A 25,543-nucleotide genomic window follows, 5' to 3' on the forward strand; every position below is an offset into this window, starting at 1 on the left:
GGGCAGGTAGGAGTGGATTGTTCCCTCAGTGTGCTTCCCACAGAGAAGGTGCTGGATGACGGAGTGAGGACCAGAGAGGGGCATGTTTGGGCTAACACAGTCCCTGCGCTTCAAGGACTGCAACGCCCACCCCCAAGGGGTTTCTCTTTGAAAGCCCAGCTCAGAACTGAGACCCCTGGCAGCCAGCCCTTGGGCCCCCAGGCCCCTGCCCAGACACAGAAGCCTGTAGAGCCCTTTGGTAAAAAAAATCAATGCGGTGGCCAGCAAGCAGCTGGGCCTTGCTTCCCAGGGCTGCACCGTATCCCGGCAACAACACGCGCATCCCCTTATCTGCAAGCTTCTGAGACGATGCTGTTTTCAGACACCAGAGCCCAGCCAGTCCCAGCTTGCAGCCTCCACGCAGGGCTCCCGAGGGCTCAGCCCCGGGGGCCACAGCCTGACCCCCTACTCCCACCCCCAGGGCTCAGGGCTGAGCAAGGTGCCCAGGTCAAAGACCCCCACCAGTCGAGGCCCCTATGTTCCACTGCCCTCCCAGCAGCCAGTTAATCCTCTTAGATCAGGGCAAACTACAGGGAGGCTGGTGTGAAAGGGGAGCAGCTCAGATCCCACAAGCATCTGTAAATAAATGCATGTCCGGGGCTGCTTAATGGGGAATGGGGAAGGTATTATCGGTCAGCATGGAGGGCAGCTATAGAAATAGGCGTTAACTCGGGCCCAGTGGAGATTGGGGGCGGGGATAGGGGGCCCATCTCTGTCTAGTCAGAGCTGCTGCCAGGCATCAGCTTGTGTGTGGTCAGGGTACCCAGTTCCAGAGCACGGGGAGACTGGCTGGCAGCAAGACCTTCCTCTGGCACTCTGGCGGTGGGGGGCGGGGGGAGGGAAGCTGCCAGTCCTCTGGGGAAGGAGGCAGGAGGCAGGAGCCCACCCCAGCCCTTCCAGCCCTTCCCCTCCAGATCCACATACTTCTAAGGCCCCCGTTGTATTATTTCTTCCACCTTATTTGTTCCATTAGCTAAGGCTATTTACTCTTGTACTTTAAACTTTTAAAAATCTTCGTAGTTCTTGTCCTGTTTTGTGGTCACAGCTTTCTGGAAGCTGCCAAGCTGCTTCATCTGGCTTATTTATCTGCCTTTTTTATTTACAATTTGTTGTTTGATTTCCAAGATCCTTCTTTTTTCCATTTGGCCTGGACCGTGACTAGGAGCATTTTTGGAGAGAAAAGCCCAGGTTTGGGAACCTGGAAGACCCTAACCCAGACAGGACTCTGGATAGGTCGGTGACCTGGCCTCTTAGAGTCACATGAGGTCTCTGGGCCTCAGTGTCCTCATACCAAAAAACAAACAAACAAACAAACAAAAAAAGCAGTCACACCTACCAGAAGATTCTTATCTATGCAGGCTTGTCACCACAATGACAAGTAACTAATTTAAAGACCCCGGTCCAAGCGGGTACACGGTCATCGCTGGTGGGTATTAATACTGATGCCAGGACTCTGGGGTTCCCGCGTGTCCTTTGCAATTATGCATGGGTGGTTTTCTTTGTCTTTCGTGGTTAGCTGAAAGGAGGGTCCTGTCCTCCTTGAGGAACCTTGATGCAAAATACTGTTTACGTGTAATCCTGCCCCGCCCAACTCACGCCTTGCCCTCTGGGGAAATGCCCGGCTCTGGCTGGGAGAGGACACTGTCCATCAAGCACAGTTGCCTGCCCCCTGCTGCAGGACTGCATGTGCACACCGAGCTGGACCAATCAGCATCCTTCCCCAGTGCTTTTTGTTTGTTTGTTTTTCTTAACAGGACCTACTGCTGAAGGCCATTTTTTCCAGGTGGAAAGGTCACGAAACAGGTGTCTGCAAGTGTCAGGACCCTAAACCAGAAGCTGGCCTCGGGGAGGCCCCAAAAGCAGATAAGGGAGGGTTGTGGCATGCCAATACTACTGGCAGAGTTCATGTTTGATTCTGAGAGCCTTTGAACTGGTTTTATCCGGCTTCCGACACTCGCAGCCAAGAATGCGAACTCAAACATCCTATGGCTCTACCAGGCCCTCAAAGGGCCAGCACCTCTCTGACACGGCCATGCTCTTCTCTGACCTGAAACAGGCCGATGGATGGGCCCTTGGCTGCAGGGAGAAGGGATGGAAACGGACTGCACCAGGGCCAATGCTCGTCCACGCCGGCTTCCAGAGGGCAGCGGAGAATCGTGCCCCGCCCTCTCTGCACATGTTCTGATCCCAGCCCAGGGACCAATCGCTGTCTGGTCTCCACCGCCCCACAGGTGGCCCACTCCCAGCTGGGATTCATAGGGAGGTCTCCAGAATGCAGCATCTCCTCACAGATGCTTTTCCTCCACCCACAGCAAACTCACCAGTTGGACACTTCCCAGGTGTGACAGTAAGTGGCAGGGAGAAGCCCTGAAGTCATTCTCTCTCACACCCACATCCAGTCCACCAGCAAATCCTGTTGGCCCTGCCTTGAAAATAGATCCAGAATCCAGGCACAACTCATACCCCACTACTCCACCCTCGGGCAAGCCCCCACCATCACTCACTGGATGAAAGGAACGGCCTACCCCCTGCCATCCCACCGTGGGTTACCATGCAGAACCAGAACCAGAAGAAATCCTCAAAAATGTGGGTCTGATCTTGTCACTCTTCTGCTCAAGACCTTCCATCTCACTCTGAGTCAAAGCCAAAACCCTCCCCATAATCTACAGCTTTACACGATCCAGCAGCTACCCCTGGCTCCCTGCTCTGGTTTCTCTGTTCTTCCTTAAACAGGTCATGCCCATTCCCACCTCTTCTACCTGAAACCCACTCCTGCCAGATAGCCATAGGACTAAGTCCTCATTTTCTTCAGGTGTCAGCTCAGCTATTCCCTTACCGGTGAGAACTTCCCTGGCCACCCCATACAAAACAGCCTCTTCCTTACCCTGTCATAACTACAGCACTACCTCCCTCCCTCACTGACTTCACTTTCTTGGCAGGTTGATCCGCTGACATTCTAAGCATTTATCTGTTTTCTGTCTGCACCCACCAGAATGTACACTCTCTGTGGGTGGGGACTTCATTTTTTTTCCCACTGCTGCATGCTCAGTATCTAGGACCTAGAAAGAACTCACTATTTATTTGTTGAATGAATGAGGAAGTTGCCTCCGGGAAAAGGCAGTTTGGCCTGAGACCTGAATGGTGAGAAGCAGCCAGCATTTGAAGATCTGGAGGGAGTTCTTCCAGGAGAGGAAACAGTCAAGACCCTCAGGTGTCAGGAGACTGAAAGGGTCTCTATATGGCTGGTACACAGTGAAAGAGGGAGAGTGGATCCATTTTTAAGGACAGAACCACAGTCTAGGGCATTGTAGGTCATGGTGAGAAGTATGGGGTTTATTTTGAGGGTCCTGGGAAACCTTTGGAGGTTTTTCATTAGAAGAGCTAGCTAACCTGATTCATGTTTTTAAAATATGATCCCCACTCCCATATAGGCAGTGCAGTGCAAGGTGGCCAGAACCAAAGTGAGAAATTAATGAAAAGGCCACGCAGACGGGCCTGGTAAGCTAGGCAAGTTGTGAGCCAGCCTAGGATGAGGGCAGAACAACTGGGTGGATCCCCAGCAGGAAGTGGGGTCAGAGGCTGCTGAGAAGGCAAGGAGGGAGGGCAAAGGTCCACACTCAGGGCTATGCTCTCAAGAACTGGCCACTGCTCCCTCTGGCTATCTTATCCGGCAGCACCTTCCTAATGTGGAAGTGCTGAGAGAAGCTTCTGGCTGTTCTGAAGATGGCTGGAGTTGGGGGGGACTTCACTGAGGAGCGACCATTTTTAGCTGTGAAATGATTTTTCTACACAATACTCGCACAATATTCTACGCAATATTCCTCCACTGAGAAAAAGGTTCGGGTAAGGCCCCAGGTGGCAGCACCAGAGGATGCTCCTAGACTAGGGTGGAGTGTCCAGAAATCCAGGCCCCTCCTCCGAGACTTTAAGCCCCTCCTGGTGTTATGAGTGTCCACAGCGGAAGGAGCCCAGGTGGAGGGTCCTGAAGGGTAGGAGAGCACAGAGTATAATCCAGAGAGAAACCCAGCTGGGGGGAGGGGCCAGAGGGAGAGACGCCCACTGGGGCGGGTCCTGAGCGTGGGGAGCCCAGCTGGGGCAGGGTAGGAGAGGAAGAACCTCAGCCTGGTTGCTGGGCTGGCTGCCAAGCCCAGGAGCGGGGCTGTGCTCACAAGACAGATGCCCTCTCTGGCTGTGTTGGACAACGATGGCCACCCGCCCCACCAGCCAGGTCTACCCTGTCGGGTGCCACCCAAAAGCGCCGGCAGAGACAGGTGGCAGCAGACCTGTGCCACACTCCCCAGCCAGTGTTCAGGAATGCTGACCACTCAGTGGGTGCCGGGAGGCAGGTACTGCGCATACAGGCGAAACCAACCCTTCGGACCAGGGCCAGAGCTGCTCGGTAAGCAGGGGCCTCCTCAGAGGCTGCAGAGGAATCTTCTAGAAGCAGGCTCCTTGGAAAGTGGAAGATTCCCATGATCTTTCTCATTTAACCCAGCACACCCCCTTCATTTTCAGAGACCAACTCTAACCCACAAGGGATGAGGCAATTTTTAAAGCCACTCAGAAAAGCTGGCTTCATACTCCTCTCCCAGAGCCATGAAAATGTCTTGCCTCCCGTTTACATAACCGGGGGAGACCCTATCGCAGAGCAAGAGATGTGCCCAGAGGAGCCTGAGGTTCATTAAACAGCCTGCAACTTCTGAAGGGAACAAACACACATTTGGTCCCTGCAGGGTCCCTCTCTGGTGAGGGACCTGTGCCAAGGCGGGCAGGTGTCAAAGCATGTGACCTAGTAAGGGAAGGGGAGCAGAGTTTTGAATGCCTTGGATGTGGAACTCCATGGGAAAAGGGGGTGGGGTGACTCAGCCAGTCTGAGGGGTTTGGATATCACCCTGGGAGGATTTTTGTCAGGAATTCAGGAGAGGGATCGAATGTCCTAAATTTGACCACAATGTCTTCGTTGTTCCAGGAACCAACACACTAGACCCCACATGATTGTTCGGGGGAAAAAATTCTCATCCTAGGAGGCTGGCGAGCCGCGTGCAGAGATTGACAGAACAGGACACCGGACCAGGACATAAGACCTGAGATGGCCACAGGATGCCTTTCCATCAGTAACAGGGAACATGCATCTCTTGAAGCATCTGTAGTATGTCAACTGTCAAGGACTGGGTGGCGTATATTCCTACCCCCCACCCCCACCCCAGAGCTCTGCCTTGAGTCCAAATGGGCAAAGGCTCCGCCTCCAGAATGAGCTCCAGGGAGCTGGAGGCACTGGCTGTGGATGGAAAGAACCAGGAGCTGCCAGGAAAGAAACTCTGGAACGTCCTCCCATGTGCCACCATAGCACTCCCATGTGGCACCTTGAGTACACACCCTGCCTCCTAGCCATCCACCCATGACCCGGGTGCTCCCTCCAAAACCTAGAAGTGATTCCTTCTCTCTCTTGCTGAAAAGCTGTCCGTTGCTCCCCATGTCCTACAAGATGAAGGGCGGCTACCATAGCTCGACCTTTAAGGTTTATCATCCAGCCTAGATCCCCTTAACCAACAGCCAACCCCACCTCACCACCAGCCCCTGGCTTCACATGCCCTCCCATTCTCCAAGCCTAGACTCTTCATGCCATTGTCTGCAGATACTGTGTGCCTGATCCAACCAGTAGGGCCTTGGGTACCCATTAGGAGGCAGTAGAGTGGCAAGAGCTTGGGCTTCCAGGTCTTCAAACATGGGATCAGATCCACTGACCCCAGATAGGGCCTCAGGCAAAGCAGGTACTTGGCTTTAAGATGGGGAGGTCACGTAATGATGTAGAAAGTCATGTTTCTGCAACATGGGTTGGGAGGGAGCATTCCCACTTTACTGGCCACCTTGCCTCCACTTCCCTTGACAGGGACGAATTAGAGAACCGGGACCTAAGACAGTACACTGCATGGGCTTGGCCCCAGGAGTTGGCCAGACAACATTAGTGGGGCTGATCAGAGTGAGCCTCAGTTTCCTGGGATAGAAAGTCCCCTATCCCATGGGTCCTCGGCAAGAGAGAGCAAAGGTGGGTGGTTGGGAACGGCTGTAGCTGCTTCCTTCCATGTGGGAGCCAGGCTAAGGATGAACTCGGCATTTGGAGATGGCAGAACCAAGAGAATCCCAGAGAGCCAGAACTGGTTCTTCGTGACGTCATTGGAATGACTAGATCAAGCCCCACCTGCAGCCAATTTTCTCTGGACTTGTCAGTAACATGAGTCAATGATAAGCCACTCTAAGTGGGGTTTTCCGTCGCTTCCAGTTCAGACTCAGTGGACCTCACTGCCCAGCTTTGGATGTGAGTCTGGTATGCCAGCCATCAATAGGGACCTACTCCATAACTCTTGCCCTGGGTCATCAGGCAGATGCCTACTTTGCCTCTTCCTCCTGCCATCTCATCTGCTTTCTTGAATGCTCAAAACAGAGACCATAATATCAGGGGCACATTTGAATACTCAGAACCCACTCCTGGCATGCCCCCCACACACTAGTGCTCAAATGTATAAGCCAAATTAATGGTTGCTCCCAGATGGAATTGAAGCAGAATTCGAAAGTACACGGGCACCCCCAGAATTCAGCCTGTGGACCAGTTTCTACCGAACCTCTTCTCCAACTAGGAGAATATGAAAGTGTTGAGAGAGGATTTTGAAGAGAGACTTGGGGCATTTATTTGAAAAGAGTCACTGCCATGCTATGAATGGTCCCCCCACCCCCGCCCCAGGGTGTGGCTGTGGGATGCTGCCTCCTTCACCTCTAGTCTAGCGAGGGTGCTTCCACGGGGACACTTTCCAAGTGGAGATCAAGGACTGGGGTCTGACCCCCACACGGGAGCCAGTGCCAGCTGAGTCATTGTCATGGGAGCACATTCAGGAGGGGGTTACCCAGTTGGAAACAGCCTATCTCCCCAACCAAGGATTCAGGATGCCCCAGATGTACTGGTCCCACAGTCTGAGAGGACGAGGGACTTGGTGGGGTGGGGTGGGGGGAGGGTCTGCATGCAGAGAGCCAGAAGCTGGAGATGCCTGGAGGGGCTGGCAGAGGAAGCCACGGTTGTTCACCTGCTCAGCAACCATCACATGTTACATATGAGAGAAACAGCCCAACATTCAGGCTAAGAGCAGAAAGCCAACCCACCTTAGCAGGCAAGAGGAGGCTGGAGGTTGGGGAAAGCTGTAGATAAGAAACAGAGAAGACAACCCCACCAAGTCCTTGTGGCAGGACCCCATCAGGAAGTAGGTGCGAGGTGGGACATCCCGCCACATGTAGAGTTTAGTCACAACCTGGAACAGGACCTTCTAACTTCTGATGGAGTCTGTGAGAAGCTTGAGACCTGCCCACTTTTCCTCGGAGAGGGCAGACTTCTCTCCACTGGATACGTTTTAAAGGGACAGTAGCAGAAAAAATCCTGCAGCATCATTCCGGTTTCCATGTGAGGGCTCTTTGCTCCCCATACCGGCTGTATACACATTTGCCTTCCACCAGCTCAGCCTGAGTGCGCCTATCCCTGCCGGTCCCACCAGCATCAAGTGTATGGCATGCATTTTTTTTAAAGATTTTATTTATTCGGGGCACCTGGGTGGCTCAGTGGGTTAAAGCCTCTGCCTTCGGCTCAAGTCATGATCCCAGGGTCCTGGAATCGAGCCCCCGCATCGGGCTCTTTGCTCAGCAGGGAGCCTGCTTCCTCCCCTCTCTCTCTGCCTGCCTCTCTGCCTACTAGTGATCTCTGTCTCTCAAATAAAATAAATAAAATCTTTTTAAAAAAATATTTTATTCATTCATTTGAGAGACAGAGATCACAAGTAGGCAGAGAGGCAGGCAGAGAGAGAGAGGAGAAAGCAGGCTCCCAGAGGAGCGGAGAGCCCGATGCGGGGCTCCATCCCAGGACCCTGGGATCATGACCTGAGCCAAAGGCAGAGGCCTTAACCCACTGAGCCACCCAGGCACCCCTGGCATGCATTTTTTAAAAACAGCAGAATAATGTGTAAGGTGATAAGGTCCTCTGGCTTGGAATTTCCTTAATGACTTGCAAAGGGAAATGCTCCTTGAGACACAGGTTTACTGCTTGGTTTCTTTTTTAAGTACATTCCTTTTTCACTTGCTTTGGACACTTTGTCCTGGAAGATTAGAGTTGTAACGAGCCTTTATATTTATATTCATTTTCCCCCATCATCTTTCGGACTTGTTATTTCCCATCTGTTGCTGCTGTTAATCTTGGTCGCGTCCCATCCCATCTTGCAGAGCTGCCTGGGTTTGGCTGTCATCCCGAGGCTCATCGCTGGGTCAAGTCACAGGCTCTGAGGCCCACGGCCTGAGTTCTAAGCCTCATGATCCCAAGCAAGGTTCCTACCTCCCTCTACAAGAATCAAGACCATCACCTTTAAGATGCAAATAGCAGGGCACCTGGGTGGCTCAGTTGGCAAAGTGACTGCCTTTGACTCAGGTCCTGATCCCGGAGTCCTGGGATTGAGTCCCACATCAGGCTCCCTGCTTGGCAGGGAGTCTGCTTCTCCTGCTGACCTCTCTCGCTCGCTCGCTCTCTCTCTCTCAAATAAACAAATAAAATATTTAAAAAATAATAATAAGGTGTAAGTAGCAGCTGGTGGCCAGGAGCAATCTAAAAACAAACAAGCAAACAAAAAAACCTATGTAAAATGTATCACCTAGTCCCTAATGCCTATAATAAGCATTTTTTAAATTTTTTTTATCTCTTTTGAGTGTTCCAGAATTCATTGTTTATGCACCACACCCAGTGCTCCATGCAATCTGTGCCCTCCATAATACTCACCACCAGGTTCGCCCAACCTCCCACTCCCCTCCTCTCCAAAACCCTTAGTTTGTTTCTCAGTATAATAAGCATTTCTTAAAAATCTATACTCTCCTGGGGCGCCTGGGTGGCTCAGTGGGTTAATCCTCTGCCTTTGGCGCAGGTCATGGTCTCAGGGTCCTGGGATCGGGCCCCGCATCGGGCTCTCTGCTCAGCGGGAAGCCTGCTTCCTCCTCTCTCTCTCTCTCTCTCTCTCTGCCTACTTGTGATCTCTCTCTGTCTGTCAAATAAATAAATAGAAATCTTTAAAAAAAAAAAAAATCTATACTCTCCTGAGATCACACTGTCCCATACCACTTTTTCCTTCCAAGGCTAAAACAACATGCAACTGCTTTTCCTTTTTATTTTTATTTTTTTGGAATCACCTTCTAAATCACGAGGAATGCATCACGATGTCTGGGATCAGATTGGATGAAGGCGTCTTTTACCCTAGATGAAGATCCAGTTCCCCCACTTACATTTATTTCATGGTTCCTCCATATAGGAACAAGTAACTTTTGTCCATTTGTTTTTAAAACCTGGAATTCATTCGACTATTTATTTATCTGTGGTTATGTGTATTTATTTAGACCTCAACTGCAGATTTGTGCTAAGACTATACACCTCCAATCACAGCTTGTTAACACACATGCTTGCAAGCCTCTGGCTCACTTTCTTCCGCCTGCTTTTACCCCTTCTTTCCATTTCCCCACTCCCAAGGCCATTGCCCCCAGGCACGTTCTTGCTATTGTTTCTGATCCACCTTAAAGCTCTGTGCAGGGTTGGACTGTACAGGCGTTGTTGCCTTACAAAACAATGGTAGGCTACAGCAACCCCCTTCTCCCATTATTTCCTGCCTCAACACCATTTTTGAGGTCTGTGCAGGGAACTGGACAAACAACGCCTTCAGTGTTTCTTCCTGCTGCATGTACTCCACCATGGGACCTGCCACCGTGAATCTGTAACATTCCTATGGCAGTGAACCCAGAGCCTGACTCCTGCGTTCTGCTATCAGAAGCAGAACCACAATTGGGTAACCCATGCAGGTCCCCTCAGGCATGCTTCTCTTGCATTCCTGGGTCCAAGGGCATGTGCGCTAAATGGCTGCATAGTTGTTCCCAGAATGGCTGTCCTACCCACACTCCCACCAGCCATGCCTGGAAGTCCCAGCACACACACCCTTCCTGACATTTGGGATCATCCTCCTCTTCGATGTCACCACTCTGCTGGAGCTTTCATTTGTGTTTCTTGGACCACAGCATGTTTAAATCTCTTGGGACACTTGCTGGCATTTCAGCAACATCCCCTTCTGAGAATCACCTCTTCTTCCCCTTTCCCAGTTTTCTATTGGGTTGCATGTCTGTCTCTCACCAATTGGCAGGAGGCCTTCCTTTATGCTAACTAGTAACTGCTTAGCAGTTAAAGGTACCACAAATGTCTCCTCCTAGTCTGCCCTCTGTTGACTTGGGCTGTAGAGTTCTCCATTGAACAGATATCCTTAACTTTGATTTAGCAAAATCTACCTATTTTTCACATCTGTTTTGCAATGTGGGGAGTCAAAAGAAGTCCCTCCCTGACCCTATATCACAAAGATGTTGTCCTACCTATTTTTCTGCCAACTTCTCCCTTCCATCTGTCAGCCTTTAGGCCATCCCAAGATCACCTGGATATTGGGGTGAAGTAAAAGTCCAGTTTTAAAGTGAGTCAGTTTGACATTGGTCGTAGCAATGTCCCTCTAGATATGTCTCCTGAGGAAATAAAAGCAAAAATTAACTATTGGGACTCCATCAAAATAAAAAGCTTCTGCACAGCATAGGAGACAATTAACAAAACTAAAAGGCAACCTACAGAATGGGAGAAGATATATGCAAATGACATATCAGATGAAGTATGCAAAATATATAAGGAATTTTTCAAACTCAATACCCCAAAACCAAATGATCCAGTTTAAAAATGGGCAGAAGACATGAAGACATCCATGGCCAACAGACATGTGAAAAGATGTTCATCATCACTCATGATCAGGAAATACAAATCAAAACTATGATGAGATACCACCTTACACCAGTTAAAATGGCTAAAATTAAGACAGAAAACAAGTGTTGGTGAGGGTGTGGAGAAAGGGGAACCCTCTGACACCACTGGTGGGAAAGCAAACTGGTGTAGCCACTGTGGAAAACAGTGTGGAGGTTCCTCAAAAAGTTAAAAATAGAGCTACTTTATGATCCAGCAATCACACTACTGTGTATTTACCCAAAGAATACAAGAACACTAATTCAAAGGGCTATTTGCACCCTTGTGTTTACAGAAGGATTATTTACAATAGCCAAATTATGGAAGCAGCCCAAGTGTCCAACGATAGATGAATAGATAAAGAAGATTTGGTCTATATACACAATGGAATATTATTCAGCCATAAAAAAAATGCCTTGCCATCTGCAAAGACATGGAGGGAGGTAAGAGAGTATCATGCTAAGCAAAATAAGTCAATGAGAGAAAGACAAATGCCATATGATTTCACTCATGTGAAATTCAAGAAACAAAACAAACAAGCAAAGGGAGAATATAAGAGAGAGAGAGACAAATCAAGAAATAGACTCTTAATTATACAGCATAATCTGATGGTTACCAGAGAGGAGAGAGAAGGGGGGGAAATAGGTGATGGGGACTGGGGGAGACAATTGTGTTGAGCACCAGGTGTTGTATATAACTTTTGAATCATGAAGTTGTGCACCAGAAACTAATAGAACACTATGTTAATCAACTGGAATTAAAATAAAAGCTTAAAAATTTAAAAACAAATAAAGTGAGCCCATTTCCCAGCCTCATCTACAACCCACCCTTTTCCTTTTTCCTTATGGTGCCACCTGCATTGTATATCAAGTTCCCAGACACACCTATTGTATTTTGCACTCTCTATTCCACGTTACCGACATGCCAGGCCAGGCTATCCCCTGACCAGGTCCACAGCCTCTATGATATGACATGACATCTAGTCCAGAGCAGTTCTGAAAGACTGATTTACCTCCTCTTATACCTTGATTCTTCCATATAAATTTCAGAGTAAGTTTGCCGATTTCCTCCACAATTCCAGCTGAAAAATTGATTCGATCACATTTAATGCCTGGAAGAGTCTGGAAGACTCAAGGGCCTTATAGTATTAAAACATCTCATTCACGTACATGGTGACTTCTCCACTTGGTAATGTCTCCCTTTACATACTTTACTGGAAGTTTACATTTCTCTACAGAAAGGTCCTGTGTGTTCTTTTTTTTTTTTTTTTAATTTTATTTATTTATTTGACAGAGAGAGAGATCAAGATCACAAGTAGGCAGAGAGGCAAGCAGAGAGAGAGGGGGAAGCAGGCTCCCTGCTGAGCAGGGAGCCTGATGTGGGGCTCGATTCCAGGACTCTGAGATCATGACCTGAGCTGAAGGCAGAGGCTTAACCCACTGAGCCACCCAGGTGCCCTCTGCGTGTTCTTTGTTAGGTTGGCTTCAAGATGCTTTCCTTTTCTAACTGTGTGTATTTATTTAAGAGAGAAAGCCTGGGTGGAGGGGAGGGGACAGAGGAAGAGTGAGCCTGACTTGAAGCTCAATCCTAGGACCCTGAGATAACGACCTGAGCCAAAGGCAGACGCTTAACTGACTGATGCACCCAAGAGCCCCTCAAGATGCTTTTTTTGCTGTTGCAAAAGCTGACTTTTTTTCAATTTCTGGGTCACTTTTCATTAAGAATTTGTTTCTGTGAAGGATTTTATGGTATTCTTTTAATATTACCACTTCTACAGTACCTTTGCTGCATATGTGGTTTTTTCATTTCAGTTTTCAGTAAAGATACTTTATTTGATTGTCAACATCTCATCATTTGATAACACCAACAGAGGATTCAGATAGTAGCCAGCTGTTTTTTGGATTGTTTAGAAAGAACCTTGTAAATTTGTAGTCCCAGAAATAATCCTGCTATTGCTTCAATGCTTGGAATTTCAAAGGTCCTGTAAGTACTGTTTCTCTTACAAAATCATGTTTTAGCCAGAGTCTTCTGTGTTTTCCACTCTGAAATTGAATCAATAAAGAAAGAGCTTTGTTTTTTCAGAAAAGGCATTTAGAGGCTTTGCCTTCAGTCCATTTCCCAGATTATTTTAAAGGATAGAACTTGGAAACGCCAAATAGAAGAGTTGCAGAGGACAAGGTGTGGGGAAGGGACACAGAGCTTCCGTGCCCCATCTGGGCACGCCACCCTCCCAGCTCCTCGGTGTGAACACCAACCCAGGAGAAACGTGACTGATTCTGCAGTTGGCTGTTACGGCTGTAGAGGGAGGCTATTGGTGCCAGTAAGCTGGTGATAGATCCATCTAGAAGCCTTGATTGAGCCCTTATCAGTCCTATTATTTTTGTCTGTTGAGTTAGTCATGTTTAATAAATATATAATGTTATCATCCACATAGAATGGGGACTTAATTTTTTTTAATTTTTTCCCTTCTAATCCTGAAGTTCAGACTTTTGCCCTTTCCATTCCTTAGAGCATTCATGAAGACCCCAAATATGGTATTTATAGTGGGGGTGCTATGAGACTGGTCCCGCTCACAGTGTAAAGATGTCTAAAACATCATCAACCAAGTAGCCTGTTTGCTGCAGGCTTTTGGAATATGGTAGTTATGAAGATCAGGACACTTCTATTTTGTCTAGTTTTCTGATTGTTTAAAACAATTATACATAGATACTGCATGGTGCTCTTCTAAATGTAGTAAGATAATTAATATCAGCATTCTTGAAAATATAATATTTAAAAAACAAATGCATGCATTTTTCCCATGAACACCTAGAAAAAGGAACCAAATACCTCCTCAGTGCCCTTGGAGACCTGTTTGCAGACGTGGAGTCGCCTCTGAATGGGAGGAACAAACAGAAGACTGCAGGAAAGAGGGCATTTCCTAATGCACTTGGGGAATCGGGGGGCACAGTCCCTGGGCTGGTGGAGGACTGTTTGCTGTGGTCAAGGAATGGAGTGGGGGTTTCAAGATGACCACCTTTCATGGCTTCACGGGCTCAGGGGATCCATTGCCTGTTCCCATCCCTCCCTGTTCAGACCCAGAATTTCAGCATCCCATGTGTCTCACAACAGGGCAGGCGGGAGTCAGGTCCCCGAGGGTGAGACGTGGGGAAAGAGTCCATGCGGGATGAATGGCCATATAGTGCCAAACTTCTCTCCCCTCCTCCACAGCCCCTGCACTAGCTGAGCACCAGACAACTCCGAATCTCAGAGGAGTACAGACCTAGGACCCCAGGGTACATATAGTCCCGGAGGGGTCATGCCATGTGGCCAGATGGCAGCTCAGGCCATCAAGCCCAGACCATGGTGCTCTCTCTGAACCATGTTTTAAACTTCCAGAGAGATTGCCCAACCAGGAAATGTATTCTCCAGTGGCCACAGACCCCATTACCACTCTCGTTAAAAACCTAGCTTTTTAATATAAATATTTGAATTTTTGAAATTTTTAAAAAAATAAAATATTTATTTATGTTGCATATCAGACCCCACTGAACAGTGGAGTATGCAAACCTCCCTTAACCCAGGTTAAGGCTCTCCCCGCCTTTACAAATCCAGCGATGGCTGATCCGATTAAGTGCACAGGATTTCCCTGGGGAATAAGCCACAGGATCTCCATTTAGGGTAGAGTTCAGAACCCCTAGACAGGGTGCAGAGAGCTGAATCAGATGGTGTCCCAGACATGTGTAAATTCGGGTCCCTCTGCACTTCGAGTTTTCTCTCAGTAACTTGCTCCTGAAGGGTCTCCAGCCAGAGCCCTCAAGAAAATCAATTTCTTCTTACTGGGCTCAGACAACCACATCAGAGCCAACCCATCAGGGAGTCTGTTTAATTAACTGCCTGGGGGTGCTTGGGTGGCTCAGTCAGTTAAACGTCTGCCTTCCGCTCAGATCATGACCTCAGGGTCCTGGGATCTAGTCCCAAGCAGTCCCTACTCAACAGGAAGTCTGCTTGTCACTTTCCCTATGCCCCTCCCCCCACTCATTCGCATGCACATACACGCTCTCCGCCCCCCCTTTCTCTCTCAAACAAATAATGTTTTTTTTTTTTAATAAATAATCTTTTTTTTTTTTTTTAATTTCCTGGTGGTACCTATGTGGCTAAACCCAGCCCAGTGAATCCATAGGAGATGCACTGGCTCAAATCAGTCTCCAGGATTTGTTTATGGACAAGACAGATGACACCAGGATGCTTTCCTCCCTCTGGATCTCATCTGTCCCCCAGGCTCCTAAATTTCAAGGAGAAAGGTGACCAACTCAAACACAGATGACAAAAACAAGTGAGGTTGGACATGTACAAGAAAAAGCACACTGCCCCCTGAGTATCCTTTTCATTTGTGTAGGAGACGTGAGTAGAGAGACTGGTATGTATAGAAATGAGGAAAACAACAGCGTAAGTATGAAGGTAAATGGCAACCATCAGTCTGGCCAAATGCTGCTATTTGTCAATGCCTTGTTGACAGATACGATTTTTCAAGGGCAGTGGAGAGATTTGTTTTTAAATGAAACTTTCTGATTTTTTTTTTTTAATGCTGGTTCCTTTAAAAAAAAAAAAAAAAGCCCACTATGTGGGATATGTCTAAATCCACCATGATGGACTAATTGGCATCACACTTGTTCTTCTCCTGTCAACAGATGTAATGACACAAAACACCTAAAGCTAAGGTTTTGAAAGGCACTGGACAATCACCAGCTCGTGACTGCACCCCTGAGAGAAGGAAGCACATCAGGTGAGCCCTGTGTGCTCTGTGGCTCTTGACCGAAAATGATTTCCTGACCATGTGGAGCCCCAGCATGTCCAAGTAGAGAGAGCACAAATGCTACATTGAGGGAAAAGGCACCAGAGTTTGGGTTGCTGAAACACCTGAAATGTAAAAGCATTGGGTAATGTGTAGAGGGGCATCACAGATTTCTGGCTGAGACCCGCTCTGCATGGGTACAGAGAAAGAAAAATCCAATGGAAATCAGTTGACACACAGTTGAAAGCAGAACTGAGATATTGAAAGTCACACAGTTGCTAGGAGCCATTGGGGTTCTGCCCCAATCCCATTAAGGGAAAGAAAGTGAATTAAGACATTCACCTGAGTTGCAATATATACCCGGCATCTCCTGAGTAAGAAACATGTCCTAGAGAAGTGGTTCTCAGAAAAAAGGGGTGATTTGGCTCCTCCCCCAAACTGATTCTGCTTAAGTCTGGAGACCTTTTCACAGTCATGGTGGGAAGTACTACCGCCATCTAGTGGGTAGGACGGAGGATGCTGCTACATATTCTACAGTACACAAGATGCTCCCCATAACAAAGAAGGTCCTAGCCCCAAAAGTCGAAAGTGTCAAGATCGAGGAGTCCCACCCTAAAGTTAAGTGCTACCCTACACCCCTGCAGCAGCTGGTGGCCAACTTTCCAGACGGTCCCAAACGATTCTCACTTCTTATTATTCAGACCCTCATCTAGTCCCCCCATGGAGAAGCCCCAGGAAAGAGGGACAGAGGCCTCTGAGCAGATGTCCATCAACAAGCAGATGAGTGAGCTTGAGAGCATATTTCGTAGCCACAGTAGAGCCTTACATGACCACAGCACCAAATGTCAACCTGACAGCAACCTTGTAAGAGACTTTGACCCAGAACAACCAAGCCAAGTCACTCCCAGACTCCTGATCCTTAAAAATAGAAGCATCTTAAATTTTGTTGTTTTGAAGTGTTAAGTTTGGGGATCATTTGTTACACAGCAATGGATTCATTGCTGCCCTGACAAAGCCTCAAACCAAGCCTGGACAGGATCAAGAACTGCCAGTAAATTGTCTGCCAGAAAAAATAAACCTCCAAACCCTTTAATGGGAGTAAAACTAAGCCAGATTCCTTAAAATGTATAATTGACAATGTCCACGATACAATAAAAATTGCTGGGCATGCAAAGAAACAGGAAAATGTGACTCGTGATCAAGAAAAAAAGCAGTTGACAGAAACAGATCCTCAGATGACCCAAATGTTAGAATCAGAATCAGCATTACAAGGACTTTCAAGAGCTATCAGAAACATGTTTAAGAACTTAGAGAAAATTAGGGTCGTAATGAGTGAACAGATGAAAAAAGTAAGCAGAGAAAAAGAAATTATGAAAAAGAAAAATGGAAATTCTGCAACTGAAAAGAAAGTATCAGTAATCAAAAATTTACTAGATTGGCTTAAAAGCATATTTAAAGTGTCAAGAGAAAGAGCCAATGAACCAGAGACAAATTCATAAAAATTTCCACTCTGCAGGAAAGAGATTAAAAATGTTTAAAAACATGAACAGAGTCTCAGTGACCTGTAGCACATTAGTCAAAAGAAGTCTAATTCAAGTCTCAAAGGAAAGCAGAGAGAAAAATGGGAAATAAACAATTTAAAAAATAATAATAATTGTTGAAATGTTCCCAAATGTAGTGAAAAGCATCAACTTGCCAACCCAAAAATTAAATAAGCCCCCAAGAAGGACTAAATAAAATTTAAAAACTGCAAGTAAGCACATGATAATCAAACTGCTGAAAACCAAAGATGAAGAGAAACTTTTTTTTTTAAGATTTTATGTATTATTTATTTGAGAGAGAAACAGAGATAGTGAGAGAGCATGAGTGGGGAGGAGAGGGAGAAGCAGGCTCCCCATCAAGCAGGGAGCCCAACACGGGGCTCAATCCCAGGACCCTGGGATCATTACCTGAGCCAAAGGCAAACGCTTAACCAACAGAGCTACCCACGTGCCCAGAAAAGAAACTTTAAAAGCAACAAGAGCAAAATGACAAATAAATACAGGGGAGCAATGACTTCAGTGACAACTATATACTCATCAGAAACAATGGAGGCTAGACGATCATAGAATAACATAGAAAAAAGAAAGAAAGAAAACTGTAACTGATGAGTGTTATATCCAACAAAAAGATTCTTTCAAAATAAGAATGAAATGAAGACGTTTCAGATTAAAAAAAGTTGGAAGAACCATTTGCCAGCCGACCTGCACTATAAGAAATACAGAAAAGAAATACTAAAGAGAGTTCTTAGACTGAAGAGAAATGACACCAGATGGAAACACAGATCTACAGGAAGGAATGACAAGCACTGAAAAGGATAAACATCTACACTTAAAACTCTAGTTTTTCCCTTCATTTCCTTCAAAGACAAATGTCCATTTAAAGCAAAAGTAATAGCATTATAAATTGAGGTTTATAGTGGTACGTGGGTGGTTTAGTGAGTTAAGCATCCCACTCTCAATTTTGGCTCAGATCATGGTCGCAGGGGTGTGAGATCAAGCCCCTCATCAGGTTCCACACAGCATGGAACCTGCTTGGGATTCTCTCCCTCTCTCTGCCTAAGAGTCTCTCTCTCCCTCTCCCAATGCCCCTGCCCCCCACTGGTGCACCCTCTCAGATAGGTAGATAGATAATAAATAAATTGAGGTTTAATATATACAAAATTTAAATTATGGCAATAATACAAAGAATAGAGAGGAAAATGAGGTTATGCTCTTATTAGTTTCTTTGTGAAATGTAAATAGTAATGTGTGAAATGAAGCAATATTAATTTTAAGTAGACAGTGATAAGTTAAAAACACATATTGTAATCTCTAAAATTACTAAAATTAAAATGAAAAAGAGGAATAGTTAGACGCCAATAGAGGAGATTAAAAAAATTTTTTAAATAATTAATCCAAAAGAAGCCAACAAAAGTAGAATAGGAACCCAAAGCAGATGGGACAAATATAAAACAAATAACTAGATATTACACTTAAAACCCACAATATCAATAATTTTGTATAAATGAGCCAAACACTCTAATTAAAAAGAAATGATTGTCAGAATAGATTTTTTTGAGAATAGATTTTTTAAAAGAAATGCCCAACTTTATGAATGTGAAATATAAATAGACAGATAGGTTGAAATTTTAAAAAGGGAAAAAAGATGAAAATGGTAAAAAGAAGAAAATGGTAAAAAGAAGAAAACTACTATGGTTTGTTATATTAAAATAAGACAAAGGGGGTGCCTGGTGGCTCAGCTCTAAAGCGGCTGCCTTCAGCTCAGGTCATAATTCCAGAGTCCTGGGATTGAGCGTCACAATGGGCTCCCTGCTCAGTGGGAAGCCTGCTTTTCCCTCTCCCACCCCCACCACCCCCTCCCCCGCTTGTGTTTCCTCTCTTGCTGTGTCTCTCTCCGTCAAATAAATAAATAAAATCTTGAAAAAAAAAATAAAATAAGATAAAGGTGGGATGCCTGGATGGTTTAGTTGGTTAAGCATCTGCCTTCATCTCAGGTCATGATCACAAAAACTTAGCATTGTTTGCACCTAATAAGTGAGCTTCAAAATTCATACAGCAAAATTGACTCAAGGGAATAAAAAACTAGACAATTCATGACTGGGGATTTTAACACCTCTACCTCAGTAAGTTACAGAATAAGGAAACAAAACCAGTAAGGATATCAACAATATTTATCTAATTAACATTTTCGGAGTATCTCACTGAACAACTTCAAAATACACTTTTTTTGGGCGCCTGGGTGGCTCAGTGGGTTAAGCCGCTGCCTTCGGCTCAGGTCATGATCTCAGGGTCCTGGGATCGAGTCCCGCATCGGGCTCTCTGCTCAGCAGGGAGCCTGCTTCCTCCTCTCTCTCTGCCTGCCTCTCTGCCTACTTGTGATCTCTGTCTGTCAAATAAATAAATAAAATCTTTAAAAAAAAAATACACTTTTTTTTTCAGTGCACATGAATGTTCACCAAAATAGACCATATGCTAAGCAATAAAATAAGTCTCAGTAAATTGCAAAATATTAAAATCTTCTGAGAGTACATTTCCTGAGCACAATGGAATTAGGTTAAAAATCAAGAACAATAAAATGTGTCTAGAAAATCACTGCAAATATTTGGAAAGCAAAATCTTATATGACACAGAGAAATTAGTAGAAAAATCAGAAAATACTTTAACTGAATGATGATTTAAAAAATAACAAATTTTACAGAATGTACCTAAAATAGTGTCTAGAAGAAAATTCAAACTTCTAAATATGTATAACAGGAAAAAAAGCAAAGACTAAAAATCAATAGTTCAAATTTACATCTTAGCAGTCTAGAAAGGAAGAACCTATTAATCCCACAGCAAGTAAAAGGAAAGAAATAATAAAGAGCCAAAATCAATTCAATATAAAATAAGAAAATTAACAGAGAAAACTAACAAAGCCAAAAATAGCTCTTTGAAGTGATTAATAAAACTGTAAAAACTCCAAACAATTTCTTGATCAGGAAGACTAATTGAGAAAAAGAGCATGAATTACAAAATACCTGAAATAGAAGAGCAGTTATCACTAGAAATCTGACAGATAATTTAAAAATAAGGAAATATTGGGGTGCTTGGGTGGCTCAGTTGGTTATTTGTCTGTCTTCGGTTCAGGTCATAATCGCCGAGGTCTGGGATGGAACCAGTATCCAGCTCCCGGCACAGCAGGGGAGCCTGTTTCTCCCTCTTCCCCTCCTCATCTGCTCTCTCTCTCACTCTCTCTCCTAATAAATAAGTAAAATCTTTTTTTTAAAAATGAGACATTATTTAAAACTTTATGAAGAATCCAACAATTTAGATGAAATGGACAAATTCCTTGAGACACAAAATATACCAAAAGTGACACAAGAAAAAAGAAAAAACATGAATAGCCCTTTTTTTCAGCACCCTACTGCTTCATAGCCAATACCAAAACTTAGTAAATTAAAATAACAAAAGTAGCAAACCCTATGCTGTTGCTAAGTTAATTGACCTCAGCTGGGTGGTTCTTCTCCAAATGGTACTGGCTGGAATGACTCACTCCGTAGCTTTCAGCTGGCAGCTGGGCCAAAATGGAAGTTCCAAGAATGAATTACTCACATGTCTGGTACCTCAGTGTTCCTCCAAATGATCCCTCCACTTGAGCTTCCTCTCAACAATGTGGTCTCAGAGTAGTCAGATTTTTTACACAGTGGCTGGCTTTAAGAAAAAGCAGGAGCTGCCCGGGCTCATGAGGAATGGATCTAGAACTGAGAGAGCATCATTTTCTCATATTCCATTTTTCAAAGCAAGTCTCAAGGCCACCCCAGCAATGGGGATAGAGACCCACATAGGAGCAAGCACACAGAAAAGGAGGCAATAGATGGCATCCAGCTTTGCAGACCATCACCCACAACGTAACTCTATAAAAGAACCAATAACCAAAAGTTCCCACAAAGAAAACTCCACATCTAAATTATTTCACTGGCGAATTCAACCAAATACTTGAGGATGAAAAATTACCAATCTTACACACATAGAGGCAAAAGTCCTCAGCATAGGACTAAATATAATCTAAAAAGAATCCTCCAATATGTAAAAAAATGACAATAAATCACAGCCAAGTAGATTCCAAGAGATGCAAACTCTCTACTCAAAAAACCAATTTATAATCCATACCACTAATGAAGTTAATGGGAAAATCATACTGTCATTTTGTTACAGAAGCTGGACTGAATCCTGATGGAAGAACTGAGTGGCACTCGGGAGACTTTGTGGAAGACTGGAGGTTTATTTAACACCAGGGTCAAAGGAGCGTGTTCTCTGAAGTCTGAGCCCTTAGCACAAACCAGGAAGGTAATTTATACCCTCTACTTCCACATACTTGGTACTTTTGGCACACACAGGAAACAGGATAGGAAAGAAGAACCCAGAGGGGCTTTGAGATAGGGACTGGAATTCCCTTGCTGGTTTGGTCGGCCATCTTAGAATACAGTTTTTCCCTTATCATTCCCCACTTTGATACCCCTTTAAACACCTAGTTTAGAGGACATCATTATCATCTCCTATGGGCTGACAGCCCTGCAAGGCTAGTAGTGTCTGGGTGGTGGCTCACCTGGTAACAGTGTTTTCTATGAACTTAGCAATCCATCCTAAGGTTCCTAAGGTTGCCCAATAACCAATAACAATAACAAGTTTCTAGGAGAAAGTCCAGTCAGAAGGGGCAGCAGCATAGTAAAGTCAAACTCCTCAGGTGAGGGATACCTCGCCAATGATAGCCAGGGGCCACGGCAGACAGATGTCCATCAGTCGGTAGAATCTCGTGAAGGTGGAAACGGAGTGAGCCCATAGGTTTGGTTGGGCTTTCACTGGTGTGATTCGTCCGACTGGTGGGCCTTCTTTACTCTAGAGTGGGGGGCCCATGCAGTGACACCTGACACCTTGAGGGCAGTAGGGGTGGTTAGAACAACAGTGTGGGAGCCTTCCACTGTGGTTTGAGGAGGTCCTTTCTAAAGCTTCTCGGGAGATGCGCCTTAAGAGTTTTTCCCGGAGCTTGGAGGTGTTGGGACACTTCTAAGTCTCCAATTTGTTTGAGGTCTCCTCTGAGCCTTCTTATTATGGGGGTCTGCCATAGAGCCTCTGTGGTGAATTATAGCTATGGGAATCTTTCAAATCCAGCTGACTAGAATAAATAAGATCCATGACCTCCAACAGTCATGCTCTATAGAAATACGATGTTCAGGCCCAGGCATAAGGGCAGCTGGGTTTGAAGTTTGACAAGTTTTAGGTATTATTTTAAGCATTTCCTGGTATTTAGTAAGTCTGCCTCCCATCATGTACTGGAGGCCTTTGGTAAACATTTTTCAAAGACAATCAAAACTAGAATTTAACATCCACAAAGGCATGTTATTAAAACATAACTTTTCTCTATAATAGCCCTCATTCAAAAAAAAAAAAAGCCTCTTTCCCCGCCCAAAAAAAACCCTCATTTTCAGAAATAGCCAAATAAGACTATTTTGTTTGAAAAACAAGTCCAGGGCGCCTGGGTGGCTCAGTGGGTTAAGCCACTGCCTTCGGCTCAGGTCATGATCTCAGGGTCCTGGGATCGAGTCCCGCATCCAGCTCTCTGCTCAGCAGGGAGCCTGCTTCCCTCTCTCTCTCTCTCTCTCTCTGCCTGCCTCTCCATCTACTTGTGATTTCTCTCTGTCAAATAAATAAATAAATAAAATCTTTAAAAAAAAGAAAAACAAGTCCAGTTTTAATAAATGGCATAATTATTTACAGAAGCTCCACAAGATTGATCATGTAGATCTTTAAGAATCTGCTTTGCTGGAACTTTCATAAGGAATCTTTAGATTGAACTTTTAGTAGCCTCTCCAGTCCAGAAGCCAGGCCAAGTACTTGCCATCCGACATGCCTGCAATATCTTTAGATTTGGATGGATGGCTTCCTTTTCGTGAGGCCCCCCCAATATATCTTGAGATTCCTTCACCTGCCAGCAAGTGACATTTTCTACTCACCTGTCAGGAAGTGACATTCTTTACTTACCCGTGGAGGCTGCTAGAAACTCTGTAAGCAAGGCATCATGTTGACATTTCCAAGGGGCTTTATGGTTCCACATTTCATGGAGTCAACCTTAGTTCCTTAAAGCTATTTGGTCATATCTGATTCTACGCACATCTTTCAAATAAGACATTCCAGTCAAAGTCTTGGTAAAATAACCAATGTTTTCAATGGTGTCCTGTTATAAGGAGAACAGATTCTTATTGAACTTATGCAAATAACTATGACTGCCATGGAAAAAAGAATACTTACTGAAACCTTTTGAATCTCAGAGGGTTCAGGTAGACAGAAAAGTTAAAGGCTTCAATTTGTTTGCAAATTAATACTTAAAGTTTCTCTTAATCTGGAAGAGTCAACAATGCTTCAAATTTCAAACACTATAATCGTCCTTTTAATTCATCTAGTCCCATGTTACTAATTCTTTTTAGTTTGAATGCAACTTTTAATTAGTTCTGGAAATTCTTAATCATTTCAGTTTTGATCTTAAAGATACTGAATACCTGTTTTTGTCCTAAAAGTCCTTTACAAGAACTTCTTTGAAGATGAACCTCATTTTGCAAAACCATAAGAACAACTGTAAAGACACTGCCAATGGCCCAATATGAGAGTTCACCATGATATGGTTGACAAGGAAGCTTAGTTATTCTGTGACACACAACACTTCAATAGTCAGAACATTGATGATCTTATATTAGTCCGTTTAAACTTTTAGAACTGCATAGAACCTCCAGAAAAGAAGTAGCACCCATCCAAAAGTAACCCAAGGCTTATCATTTGTTTAACAGTACTTTTGGAGTGACTTAGCATACCAAATAAAAGGCCTAATAAGTTAAGAAGACTTCATTTGCAATTTAAATCCTAGGAAGTTTGTTAAAACCTTAGAAAGTTTTATAGTACAAGCCTAAATAGGATTAGGGATGTTAAAGACCTGATCAAGGCAAGAGATGTCAGATGCCTGTCTGTCCGCCATCCCAGAGGACACTTGGGTGCCTCTCGGCCATAGCAAGTCTGTATAAAACCCAGACTGGAACCACGAAGGGCTCGCCTTAGACCTTATGAGGTCACCATGGAAACAAGTTAGGGCCCACTCGGACTCTGCAGGCTTCCGGGGACCCTAAGGGTGCCCCTGTGGAGCCACAGAACCAGTCCGCCTAATAAGCCAGGTCAAACTGCACATTCACTTATGCATTGACTCCAAAAGTTATTACATTTCGTCCCTCCCAGGAGGCCCTGACCTGTGGGATTCCTTTCGGAAATTCCTTCCTATGCTCCCTCTTGGGGGGACCTAAGGGACCTCTCCCACCCCAGGAAGTCCTGACTGTGGACCTCTAAGAGTTCTCTGGGAAGTGATCATCTTCCCCTATCCACCCTCACCAATGGGCCTGACAGGTCCTGGGGCCCCAGGCTTTACCGGAATCCGATGTGGTTGGGACCAGGTCCTCACCTGCCAAATCTCCTTTGAGTCCGGCAGGAACAGCGCCCACAGGACCGGTCTGAGGCGACCCAGCACCAGGTGGGAGACTGCCCACCAAAAATTAGGCAGGGCACACCTTCTCCATTACTGGGCCAGCATAGCTGGGCTTCCCGGTCAGGGAACCAAATGTTATGGAACCTGGACAGGATCCCAACAGAAGAACCAAGCAGCTCTGGGAGACCTCGGAGGGTCCAAGGTTTATTTAACACCAGCGAGCTCAGAGGAGAGCATTCTCCAGAGGTCTGAGCCCCCAGCACAGGCAGGGAGGGTAATTTATACCCTTCTACTTCTGTGTACTTGGTACTTTTGGTGCGTGCGTGGGAAGCTGGGTAGGGAAGAAAAACCTGGAAGGGCTTTGAGACAGGCCCTAGAATTCCCTTCTAGTTTTTCCCTCATCAATTTGAATAGAAGCAGGAAAGGAATTTGACAAAACTTGACATTGGCTCATGACAAAAATTTCCAGCAAACTAGGAAGAGAAATGAAATTCCTCAATTTGAAGAAAAAAAGTTATGAAAAAAGTATTTGTACTATACTAAGTGGTGTACACTGAATGCCATCCACTGTCACAACCCCATTTACATCATACTGGAGGTCCTGTACACTTTGGTACAGCATGAAAAATGAACAAAGGGCAAACACATTTGAAGGAAGTCAATAAAACTGCCTGCATTCATAGAAAATCTGATTGTCCATGTAGATGACCCTAAGGAATTTACCCCAGGGGCACCTGGGTGGCTCAGTTGGTTAAGTGTCTGCCTTTGGCTCGGGTCATGATCCTGGGGTCGTGAAATCCAGTCCCACCATCGGGCTCCCCGCTCAGTGGAGAGTCTGCTTGTCCTCTCCCTCT

The sequence above is a fragment of the Mustela nigripes genome, chromosome 12, assembly GCF_022355385.1.
Source record: "Mustela nigripes isolate SB6536 chromosome 12, MUSNIG.SB6536, whole genome shotgun sequence".
Classification (NCBI taxonomy): Eukaryota; Metazoa; Chordata; class Mammalia; order Carnivora; family Mustelidae; genus Mustela; species Mustela nigripes.